Source organism: Ixodes scapularis, unplaced genomic scaffold, assembly GCF_016920785.2.
Source record: "Ixodes scapularis isolate PalLabHiFi unplaced genomic scaffold, ASM1692078v2 PGA_scaffold12__126_contigs__length_90152505, whole genome shotgun sequence".
NCBI classification, from domain to species: Eukaryota; Metazoa; Arthropoda; class Arachnida; order Ixodida; family Ixodidae; genus Ixodes; species Ixodes scapularis.
Genome location: NW_024609838.1, coordinates 83964675 through 83975777, shown reverse-complemented (window position 1 = coordinate 83975777; position 11103 = coordinate 83964675). Strand labels below are relative to the sequence as shown.

General features: G+C 47.6%; 1 pseudogene; it reads left to right on the top strand.

Annotated features, from left to right (window-relative positions):
- Nucleotides 1-3734: 3734 nt before the first annotated feature.
- LOC121835253 lies at nucleotides 3735-6203 on the top strand (annotated as a pseudogene).
- The last annotated feature ends 4900 nt before the right edge of the window (nucleotides 6204-11103 follow it).

Sequence of the window (11103 nt, the reverse complement as noted above, 5' to 3'; positions counted from 1 at the left end):
TCGAGATTTGGCAGTGTGGTGCTGTTTACGTTGTCACCGCGATAATTGAATGCAAAGAAACTATTTGTGTCTAATAGCACCGGCGCCACAGATCTCTCAGTAGGCTGGATCGCGGATAGAGGCCTTTATTGCTGGGATCGAGCGGCACCACCGGCAGTCATCGCTTGACACGAGCTAATGCATGCCATAGGAGAAACGGTAAAACTCAATTTTATTAACTTAGTAGGTTGTTCTCGACCATGAAACTTCTATCAAGTTTTCCGCAAATAACAGTTAATTTCGTGGGCAAGAATATCAAAGACATTAGAATACCAATCATTTTGAAATAAATGTTGTGTGGCTGAGGGCCGAGGGAGACGTTGTTGGGCGTTAACTGTGATGTGTTTAATGAGACAAGTGTTACCGAGACTTATTGTGGAGTCATTCGTGATCTCGAAGTCATCAGAGCTTAGCAAACGATAAGTTAGAAGGCCTTTACTGGGGACATTCGCATCGTTTAAGCAGCTTGTACACGGCACTTCTTGTTAAAGCTTTTTCGTTAAACTGCTGTGAGGGCTTCTGTGACAAACTAAAACTCGTAGCGTGCAGTTTAGTCGCTGAACGTGTTATTTATTTTTCACCGAAGCAAGCGGCGTCGGTAGAGTCGGCGGTGCTCCGGCACATTTTTTTGAAATCAACGTTCGAACGCTTGACGGATTTCCATTTGATCTCCAAACACCCAACATAATCATCGCAGCACGTCATAAAATACTCGCTGTCGAGCACCGCGTACAAGCTTCCTACTTTTGCTTCTTTCTCCCTTAGACTTGCGTGTGTTGCCTGTTGTCAAGCAATGGCCGCCGGTGATGCCAGCGACAGGCTCCCAATCCGCGATCCAGACTTTTACTGTGAGGGTTCTAATGAACTGCACCCGCGGAATACTGCACGGAGAACCGGCCCCGAACGAACTTGCCAAATGCACCGAGTGCAGACTAAAGCTGTCGCCGTAGACGTAGAAGAGTACCGACCTCAAACCGAAACTAGCGTATTACTGTTTGATGTGATGGATGGGAATGCGAGAGAAGGGACAGATTTAGAGGGGGGGGGGGGGGGGGGGGTCCGGATGTCCTGACCCCCTCTTGATTTCTGCATGTGTAAAATTTAGGGCGTAAAACGAAGGAGAGAAGGAGGGGGTTCCTAAACATATGGTACGCTGTCCAACACCTGCCCCTCCCCCCCCCCCTCCCCCCCCCTTAGGAAATTCCTGCATCCACCCTGTGCGAGAGTGCAGTCGCTGCCAACGTTTATTTATAAACGTTGGTTGCTGCAACGTGTAACTTATATTTGCGATGACTTCCAATTAAGCAACTCGGCTGTCAGACATATTTACAGACGACGTAAGCTTCCGAAACCAGCTGACTACAAAGCAGCATAAACTTGGATTGAGCGCGTTGGTAATAAATTCAAAAATATACGAAAGAGTCAGACAAGTTTGTCCTGTCCGTCCTCTTCGTCTGACTCTTTCGTATATTTTTGAAAGCAGCATATGCTAGAGAAAATTGATGACACTGTAAGCACAAAGGCTTGCTCCGTTTTAAGCATGGTATTATGAGCGAACCACTGAATGGATACGGCTTAAATCTAGTTCGTTCGAATATCGAGCAATACGTTCCGTAAGACTTTTTATTTCCCTGGTGAGGGCGTTAAAACGAGAGCTTTCTCAATCAAAATACGACGGGGCAAGATAGCTGACGTTCAAATCTGATTTTGGTCATGCCTCGAGTAAACGTCTCCGTGTTTAGCTTTCCCGGACGCTGTGTGAATGCGTCACAGGTTTCTGCTGTGGGAGCTTTGTCGACAAATGTTCCACTTTTCACCCCGCAAGCGAATGATGTGAGATCTCGCGGCCTCTGATGTGTTTGTCCTGAGCCTTTCATTACACACCGGTAGGCTTCAGCGTCTGTACGGCAACATAGCGACTCAAATTTTGGAAATAAAGCAGGGGTCGTCGATTCCCCCTTCGTGAAATATCAGACGCTAATAATTCAAGCTCGCGATTGAGTTTGTGGCCTGTGGGACGCGATTTCTATTAGGAAATCTACTTTTTTTTTTGGTTCCGCCGTGCGAATGTCTCATCGTAGGAGACGAACTCCCGTCGTCTGCTCTCGCTCCTTGCCTGAGTGAGGCATAACGGGATCGAATTTTGGTGCAGCGGCGCTATGGAGCCAAAGACAACGCACAGCGAGCGGCGTGAACGCACGCCTCCCTGCGCTCTCTCGTGCCCTCGTGCACCGCCTAGATATAGCCGAGGGTTCGCGGGGGATTTTTCGTCCCTCCAAGGTCAGAAGTTGCGAAGTTGAGCGCGCGTAGGGAGGAGGAAACTTTGCGCAGTTCTTTCGGTCACTCCCCCCGCTACGTCAGAAAGCGAAGAATGTTTTGTTCCACGAGTTTAGCGACCCTGTAGAACCTTTAATATAGACAGCGCACTAAACTCAGCGTTCTCCGCCAAGTCACATCCAGGAATAAGTAACTCCACGACTGAGTCTTACTTCCACGAACTGGCACTGCTTCTTACAGGCCCGTGACGTCGCGGCATTGCAACGGAGCGTCACAGACCGCAACCAGGCGCAGTCTTTAAATCTCCTAGATAGTTTTAAAATTCGTTTTATTTTCTGTCCGCAGCCCAGAAACACTAGTCTAGACTCTACTTCGTTTCAGCACCAGTTCAGACGCTGCCGATGCTATACTCCGTTTCAACGTTGTACCGCAGCCAAGTCTACAAGCGTGAGGTCATAGCGTTGGCAGCTGCCCTTATAGGAAGTATTCACTGGACGCCATATTTGTGGGTGCTGTTTAAAGCGCATGCTCAGAACGAGCTCACATTAATAGGCTGCGAAGACCGGCACTCCTGATGGTGCGGAATGCACGTTGCAAAAGAACTCTGGAAGCTCGCCATCAGCACGCGCTAAGAATTCGCGCACACAGCTACACAGCTATGGCCGCCAGTGAATACTCCCTATTGCACGAGAGCTTGTGCCGCCGAGATTTGCCAGAGAGCGAGGAGCTCGCGCTTGTAGCCTTTCCTGCGGTACATAATAACGTGAAATACAGTATACAAGAACAAGCATGCGGCCCTGAACAATGTTTGAACTGCACAAGTGCGCGTGCTTGGCAGGGACGCTGAAAGCCCGGAGCTCGTGCTTGTACCGTCGGCTGCTTGTGAACATCAGCTGAAACAACGTATGATGTTTCCTGCCTGGCGGCATAAGATAGAGCACATCTGAACAAAGAAATAAGTGCAAAACTTTCGTTTCCGTACCCCATTAAAGAGGTAGATATATAGGTTCAGCCGCGCTGAAGGTCGAATTATCATGGTGACTGAACGCTCGTGACTGAAGTGCTCGTGGCTGAAGCGATGGTGGTTGAAGCTAAGTTCTGGGGGGCTAAGCTCGGCGCAGAGAAATCAAGGCGAGTTCCCCGCCAAACTCGCCGCCCGCCGGGATTGGTCGGCGCCGTGCATGACGACACGCACCGACACTCCCTAGGTCGTGACGTTACAATGGAGGGTTTGAGGCGGTTGGAGAGTGGCATATTCGGAATTCGCGGCGAGATGCGGTGACGTCATTGTGACGTGGCAGAAGCCTCCGCTGACGGGGAAAGCTTGACGGCTCCAACCTAGGCGAGTTTGGGCGAGTTGGGCGCGAGAAGAAGGAGAAGCGTCCAAAATGGCAGCGTTTTTGTTCGTGTTTCGCCGTCGGCGTAGGTATTTAAACCACTCCAATGCGTTTGACCTGGACGACGTTGATTTTCAACAACACTATCGCCTCTTAAAAGACGTGGTAAAGTGGCTGTGCAATGAACTGCCTGGTGATCCTGGCTTGAGACGGTGGAGCCGTGCATGAACCGTCGTCACCGTTGAGCAGCAAGTCCTCGTGGCGTTGTGGTTTTTCGCGACGGGAAGCTACCAGGGGTTGGTGGGGAGCGACCGAAACCTCTCCGCCCACCAGGCCACGGTGAGCTCAGCCGTCCGTGCTGTGGTCGTGGCCATCGTTCGCCGCCTGGGCCCAGGTTGGGTCGCTTTCGCCAAGAACGTGGAAGAACGTGCGGCCACACAGGAAGCCTTCCTGCGACGAGGCACCCTCCCCGGCGTCGTTGGGTGCGTGAACGGGACGTTTTTGGCCATCAAGGCTTTGTATTGGTGTCGGAAGCTCCACTACGCGCTAAACGTCATGGTGGTAAGTTTTCATTTTTGGCTCCTACCGAGTCTGCAGCATGTGGATATGTTTGTTGTAATCTGAAATCGTTATTTTTGCAACATACGCGGGAAGTCTAGCGGGGGGTCCGAGCAGTGGCGTAACCAGGAATGTATTTTTTTTTTTTTTTTTGGGGGGGGGGGGGGGGGGGGCTGAGGTGACTGGAATGTCCTCGACTTGGGGAGCGGAACGGGGAAGGGGGGTCAAAATGCATGTGTATATTTTAGACTCGGCTATATTTCGGGGCGGGGGTGGGCTGGCTGGCTGGCTGAAGCCCCATAAGCCCTCTCCCTGGCTACGCCCCTGGGTCCAATTAGTGGTTGTTGCAGAGCTCCATGGACATTATAAGAGTTTTGGAAGACGTGCTGTTATTTATATTTGTTGATGTACACCGAGGGACACCGGTGGAAACATATTGCACAATACTATCGACAGATGCTTGTTTTCTTTCTCACAGTTGGGGCTCTTATTGTCGCACTCTCATTTGTTGCAGGGGTGTGACGCCAATATGTAAAATCCTTGCAGTCGACCCTTCGATACCTGGCTGCTCACATGACGCCCTTGTGTGGAGGCAGTCTTGGGTGCGTCAGCAGTGCATTGCTGGCAGGCTCATCAGGCGCGGGGTGTACCTACTCGGTGAGTGCACCTAAAGTGGCAGCACATTGTCAGCTCGCATGGAAACAAAATGCAGAGTACCCAGACATGTCTTGACTTTCACATGAGCACATTTCTGTAGAACTATACACCAGTGTTTGGATGACTGGCCTAAAGCAAGGCATCATGCAAAGTCTCACTTTCATGACCTTGCTCAAGGCTCTGGAGTAGAGATAAGCAATTTAAGGGTTCATCTTTAGTGCTGTAGGGTTGAAACTGTTGAAATCAAAGACCAAACCTAACTGTTGTCAGTTAACCCTTGAATTACACTAGGCACTGCGAGAAAAGGAAAGTAGAGGAGTGGGGTTGATAGGTGCTCCGTGTCCAGCCTCCAGCCGCAAACAAGCTCCTTCAAGCATAACATTGTGTATCATTTCAATCTCATCAAGGTGAGACTCTCGCGGGTAACAGACATAAGAAATACTGTTGGAAATAGCCTCACGGTCTTCATCCCGGAGCTTTCACAGCGTTTTGCATTAACTCGTTTCCATAGCGTGTCATCATCACCGTAGTCGGTGTCATCTGTAAAAACGCGTTGAGACGGCAAACACCTGATATTGGTTGACAGTCCTGCGGCGTCTCTGGTACGCAAAGTGATATAGTGGTGGTTTCAACACGTAGTACTCGTTATCAGCACTAATTGTACGAACTCTTAGCATTAGTATGACTCGAAAGCTACAGGGTTAACGCTGAATGCACACCACCTGCTTGTGGAAACGACTCGTGGAGTGTAACACTTGGAGGGTCGGACGGGATCAATCAACTTTGGTTAAAACGCAGCATGTGGTTCACATATCTGAGATTATACTTGCTTTTTTCATGCAGGAGACAGTGTGTACCCGTTGGAGCCATGGCTCATGACTGCTGTGCCTGGCCGGCCAGCAGTCTCCACAACTGCCGGGTGTTACAACGCTGCCCACGCCTCAATGAGGTAGGTTGGTGGAGCGCTGTATTGGGCTGCTGAAGAGTCTTTTTCGATGCGTCCAAAAACACCGGGTTCTTTACCACCACCCGAGGATCGCCGGCACGATTGTGGCAGCCTGTGCAGAGCTCCACAACATCTGCCTCAGCGCAGGGGACTGGGATCCAGGATCGTCGTTGTCGGAATCTGGGTCGTGCAGCAGCTCTGACCATGACAGCGAGGCAGACGAGAGCAGTGACGCAGCACGAGAGCGAAGAATCCTGCAGTCAAAGCGCTCCTACATTGAGGGTTAGGCCATGCGGGACCAGCTTGTGCTCGGAGCCAACACAAGTCATGTGCGTCGTATACGTCGCCGGCTTCACCGGATCCGCCATCGTTCTGGTCGTCACCGATGATGGTCTTATACTTTCTGAGTGTCATGCGTTCTCGGTACTGTGAATGTTCTGCCGGAGCCTGTCGTACTTCGTGTGTGTGTGTTCCTGTAGGTGAGGTGTGTTTACTGCCGGAGCTTGCTCGGACTCCGTGTGTGTGCCTGTACATTGAGGTTTGTGTTGTGCCGGAGCCTCCTCGGACTCCGTGTATGTGCCTGTACAGTGAGGTCCGTGTTGTGCGGAGTCTTCTCGGGCTTCGTGTGTGTGCCTGTAAAATGAGGTCTGTAATGTGCCGGAGCCTTCACGGGGTTCGTGTGTGTGCCTGTACGGTGAGGTGTGTGTTCTGCCGTAGCCTACTCGGACTCCCTGTGTGTGTGTGTCTGTAGTTGAGGTGTGTTTCCTGTTCGACCCTGCTCGGACTTGTGTGTGTTTGCCTGTAGGTGAGGTCTGTTTACTGCCGGAGCTTGCTTGGGCTTCGTGTTTGTGTACAGCGTTTCCACTGTCCTTTACACAGGATTCACAGTTGTGTGGATCCTATGCAGTGTTTAGAGCTTTTTTTTATGTTCTCTTAAAAAGTTTCACGTTTACGGGTGTCACATGAGAACAAGTATTTACTCTGACGGCGTGTTTGATGTTCCTTTTTGCAAGTTTCACACGTACGGGTGTCTCGTGAGGACAAGTAGCAAATCTGACGTCGTGTTTGGTGTTCTTTTTTGCAATTTTCACGTGTGCGAGTGTCCTATGAGGACAAGTAATGACTGACGTTGTGTTTGATGTTCTTTTTTGCAAGTTTCACACGTAAGTGTGGCTCGGGAGAACAAGTAATGACTTTGACGTCGTGTTTGATGTTCCTTTTTGCAAGTTTCACACGTGCGGGCTTCCCGTGAGAATATGTTATTGCATTAGACTTTTGTTGTTGCATTTCTGGAAGTGTCTGGATTAAGGTAACTTATGGCAGTGATGATCGGCTAGCAAAGTGTTTGCAAGAGGGGAAAGAAGCTGGTATCAACACCTTTACACGCACATATGTTGAACCGTTGATGCAGCACATTGCCGGGCAGTTTACAACTCTTCTCTCAACAGTCACTTCCAAGGAGCCTCATGGGCTCTTGTTAAACTCAACTGACGTTTGTAGTTGGTTATACGCCATGTATTCGTCAGCCAACATGCATTGTTTAAGATTTCGCTTGGTGTACGTGTTCTTGGGTGCTTGCAAAGGTTGCGAAGTATCCAAAACTTCTGAAAGGGCACTTAAACTTTTCCACAACATGCGTATAGTTGTCGGTCTCTGCCTGTGAATGGGTAGGTCACACTGACGCATAGCTTAAGACGAACAGAACTTGCTCTCAGTTCTAATCTTTATGGAAAAGAATGTTTGATGGTTGCAAGAACAGTGGCCCTGCAGTCTAGAGCTTGCACAACTGGTTACATGAGCCCTCCGAGAGAGAAGCTTTTGGGTATCTCCCAGTTGCAATGCTTTTCAAGGAGTGGGTGGGGGATATTAGCTCAGCCTCGCAACTTCTGTCGTTACGAGGCAAAAGGTTACATGATTTGTTGTCATTGAAGGAGATAAGGGTTATTTTGTTTACATGCTCCATGTCCCTCGAAGGGTGGGACGCCAGCTGCCGTTACAAAAGGTCATACGGCTACCTACATAATTGAGAGGTTCGGTACTTCATTTCACAGAATGTTCCAGATTTCTCCACGTAAATGTTTTTTTAAACATGCTCGAAAAGAAATAAAATTACCACATGTTGTAAAACGTCTTTGTTGACAATGGTTTATAGAATACTAATACCAATACAATCTCCCATCAATTTTTTAGATGAAGATAATTTAGACTTGTTGAATATTTTGGACCTAAAGGAGGAACCGTGACCTAACCGATATAAATAGTGCATATTCACGACTGATGTTTCGGACAGCTTGAAGTCCGAACGTTTATTTTTTTGGAAAAATCGTTGCGAACGATCAGCAGGAAACACCGCCACGAAGCGGATATTTTGAATTTTATGTTGGCTCCACATGGATTGACTTGGTTTGGCAGGCCTCATTGAGTACTTCTAAATTTACCGCTAGGCGATGCTGTATGGTTGCTGTTTTTTTTTTTTTTAATTCTAGCTGCGTGTAATTATCTTCATCATTGTTGTCACTATTTTGCTTTGTTAATTCGCCATTGCGGTCGTGGACTTGCGCCTCATCTCGACCTCGTTTCGTTGAATCGTGTTTTCGGAAAATGCTAGCTTGGACGCCATTGCCCATCTGTTCTCCGCCACCGCGATGTGTCGCTAAGAAGCGCAGAAATTACTCGAGCATAACGCTAGAAAAAAAGGCAGCAATTCTCAAGTTAATAGAAAGTTTCTGAAAGCAAACAGAGGCGTAACCTGAAACAAGGCGCGTAGGCGTAACCTGAAGCAAGCCACTATTTATGGCTTTTTTAAGCCGACTTAGACGTAATGAAGGCAGTTTGTTTTAATCTGCTAAATTTTTAGACTGCTCTGTTATTCGGACGTTTTCTTTTCAATCACTGCGAAGTCCGAAAAATCAATCGGTGACTGTATACGTTGTCTCGAAAATAATTATGCAGGACTACAAACTGTGTAGCATTTCTTAAAAAAAGAAGGGGCAGGAATGACTTAGTCTAACTGCGGCGGTGTTGGGGGCCTGCCCGGCATGACGGGCTGGAGTGCGGTGGCGAACATGGCCACGAGCAGCAGGAGTGCTCTGGGCACCTGCATGGCTGCAGCCTGCTGTCTCATAGCTGCGGCTTGCCGCTCCATCGCCACAGCCTGCCGCTCCATTGCTGCAGCCTGTCGTTCTATGGCAGCGGCCTGCCGTTCCGTCGTGCTGCCTTGCCGCCTCATTTCTGTTAGCAGTGATTCCACGCGCTGGATTAATAAGAGGTGCACAAGGTAACTCTGTTCACAAAAAGTTGCCTGTTTGTCATCATCAACTTTTTTCAACACTCGGTACTCCACATATTTTAGATATGTCCCCAAGACAAGTAAGGCCTGATGCTGTTTCCAATTGCCCGAACATCATTTTGTTGATATGCTGTTCAACGACATGCGCAGTTTAATGAATATCAGAATGGATAATATTTTAATACAAGTGCATCATGCAACTCGCAGCAATCCGAGCCATCAGTCAGTAATAAGATGACCTGATAAATGTATAAATTGGAAGCACCTCATAATCTGAACCAACTATCTTGGTGCTCAAATTCAAGCGAGATTGAGAAAGCAAGTCGCAACGAGCTTCATCAGAGCGCGCGCGAGCAAAACCGTGGGGCCAGTCAATTGAACGGCTGCACTGATGACGTCGTGCCAACTTGTCTCTACATCGCTACGCCGCGTTAAAGTGAATGATGTCTAGATTGTCGCTAGGCGGGCTGTGAATACTCTGAACGTTCTCGTCACAAGGTCGTCATTTGGGGAAGTTATTGATGACGACCAAGTGGCGTTTCACAACATTTGAAACGAGTTATTTAAGGTGCAACCCCACCGTGCATGACGTTTTGGTGCTTTTCCGACGGCTTATAACTTTCTTTCTATGCATCTTACAATTATAAAGTTAGTGTGAAATTAAAGAGCAGTTTCTCAACAATGCTTTAATGTCTTGATATCACGATTATTTTTAGTTGTTAGTTAATTATTTGGCTTTTAATAAACCACAGTCTCTAATATTGAAAAAATTATTTCTCGAGTTATAACGTCCCATCGCCCACGATATTTTACGTGAGCGTTCGGTTAGATATAATAAGATAAAAAAGTAAGCAACGAACTGTAGAGATAATGTATATTTTAAAATAAAAAATAAAGTTTAAAATTGTAATATTTTATGGCGCTATAAAAACGGAATCACGCCAACTAATCAAAATAACGAGACATTAAATTATGAAGCATCCTTCGATATTACATTTTCCAGAACTTTCATATCAATATATTACACGTTAAGAATGTTATAAGACCTCAAACTTTTCCCATTCAGTTACGGCGAATTGTAGTTTCTTAATATAAAGTACAGATGGCGACACGTGTTCAAGAACAGCTTGATGTGCATTTTCCGTCGTGTGTCGCTTGGAACGCCACGTGAAAGACAGAAAAAGCGCCAGATGTCAGGGTGTCAGATGCCTGGATGCCCGCAGTGAGCGAGCCAGAGATGTGAGAACAACAAGCGCGAGGCTGCGGGTGCACCACAGCTACTTTTGCGCGCGTGTGCGTCGTTACACATGCCCGACGCGATCCAAATGAAATGGGCGCCATGAAATGCATGCCATGAAATGCATTCTGCCATTTCAGATTCCGCCACGTATGCGAAAACATTTTAATGTTTTTTATCACTTGTATAAATCATTTACGATATCAAACTATGCTTGTCGGAATGGTTCGACTATATTTTGTTTGAAAAACCACCTCGGTGGCTCTTAAGTGGCAATTACATTAAAACGTCTCAGTTCCTCTCAGCCAACGCGCTGGCCTATGAATCTATATTTGTCGGGTTTAAATATCGGCCGAGGTGCCCGCAATCCGACGGAGGCCAAATCTGAGATTTCGGTTGCATGTCAAAAGATATACGGTTAGTAAAAATAAACCCGCAATAATTTTTTTTTTATATGGGCGTGTTAAGTGCTTTTTGTTGGTTTGGCTTGTGAAACCCTAAGATCTGAATATTTGCTTTTCTTTACCTTAGTTCGGAGCGCAACTAACGCTACGGGCTGATGAAGCCACTGAAGCAGCGCCAAGAGCGTGAAGTTAAACTGTTCGTTCTTTTTCTGTGCCTATGCGGTCGGGTTAAACTAGACCCACTAAATAAGCTACGCTTCATACAGATATGGATGCTTAAAATGATGGTTGTCAGTTATCTGAAGCTTTATCAGAAATCACAGGAAACGCTTTTCCGTCCTCCACAAATGTTTAAACAG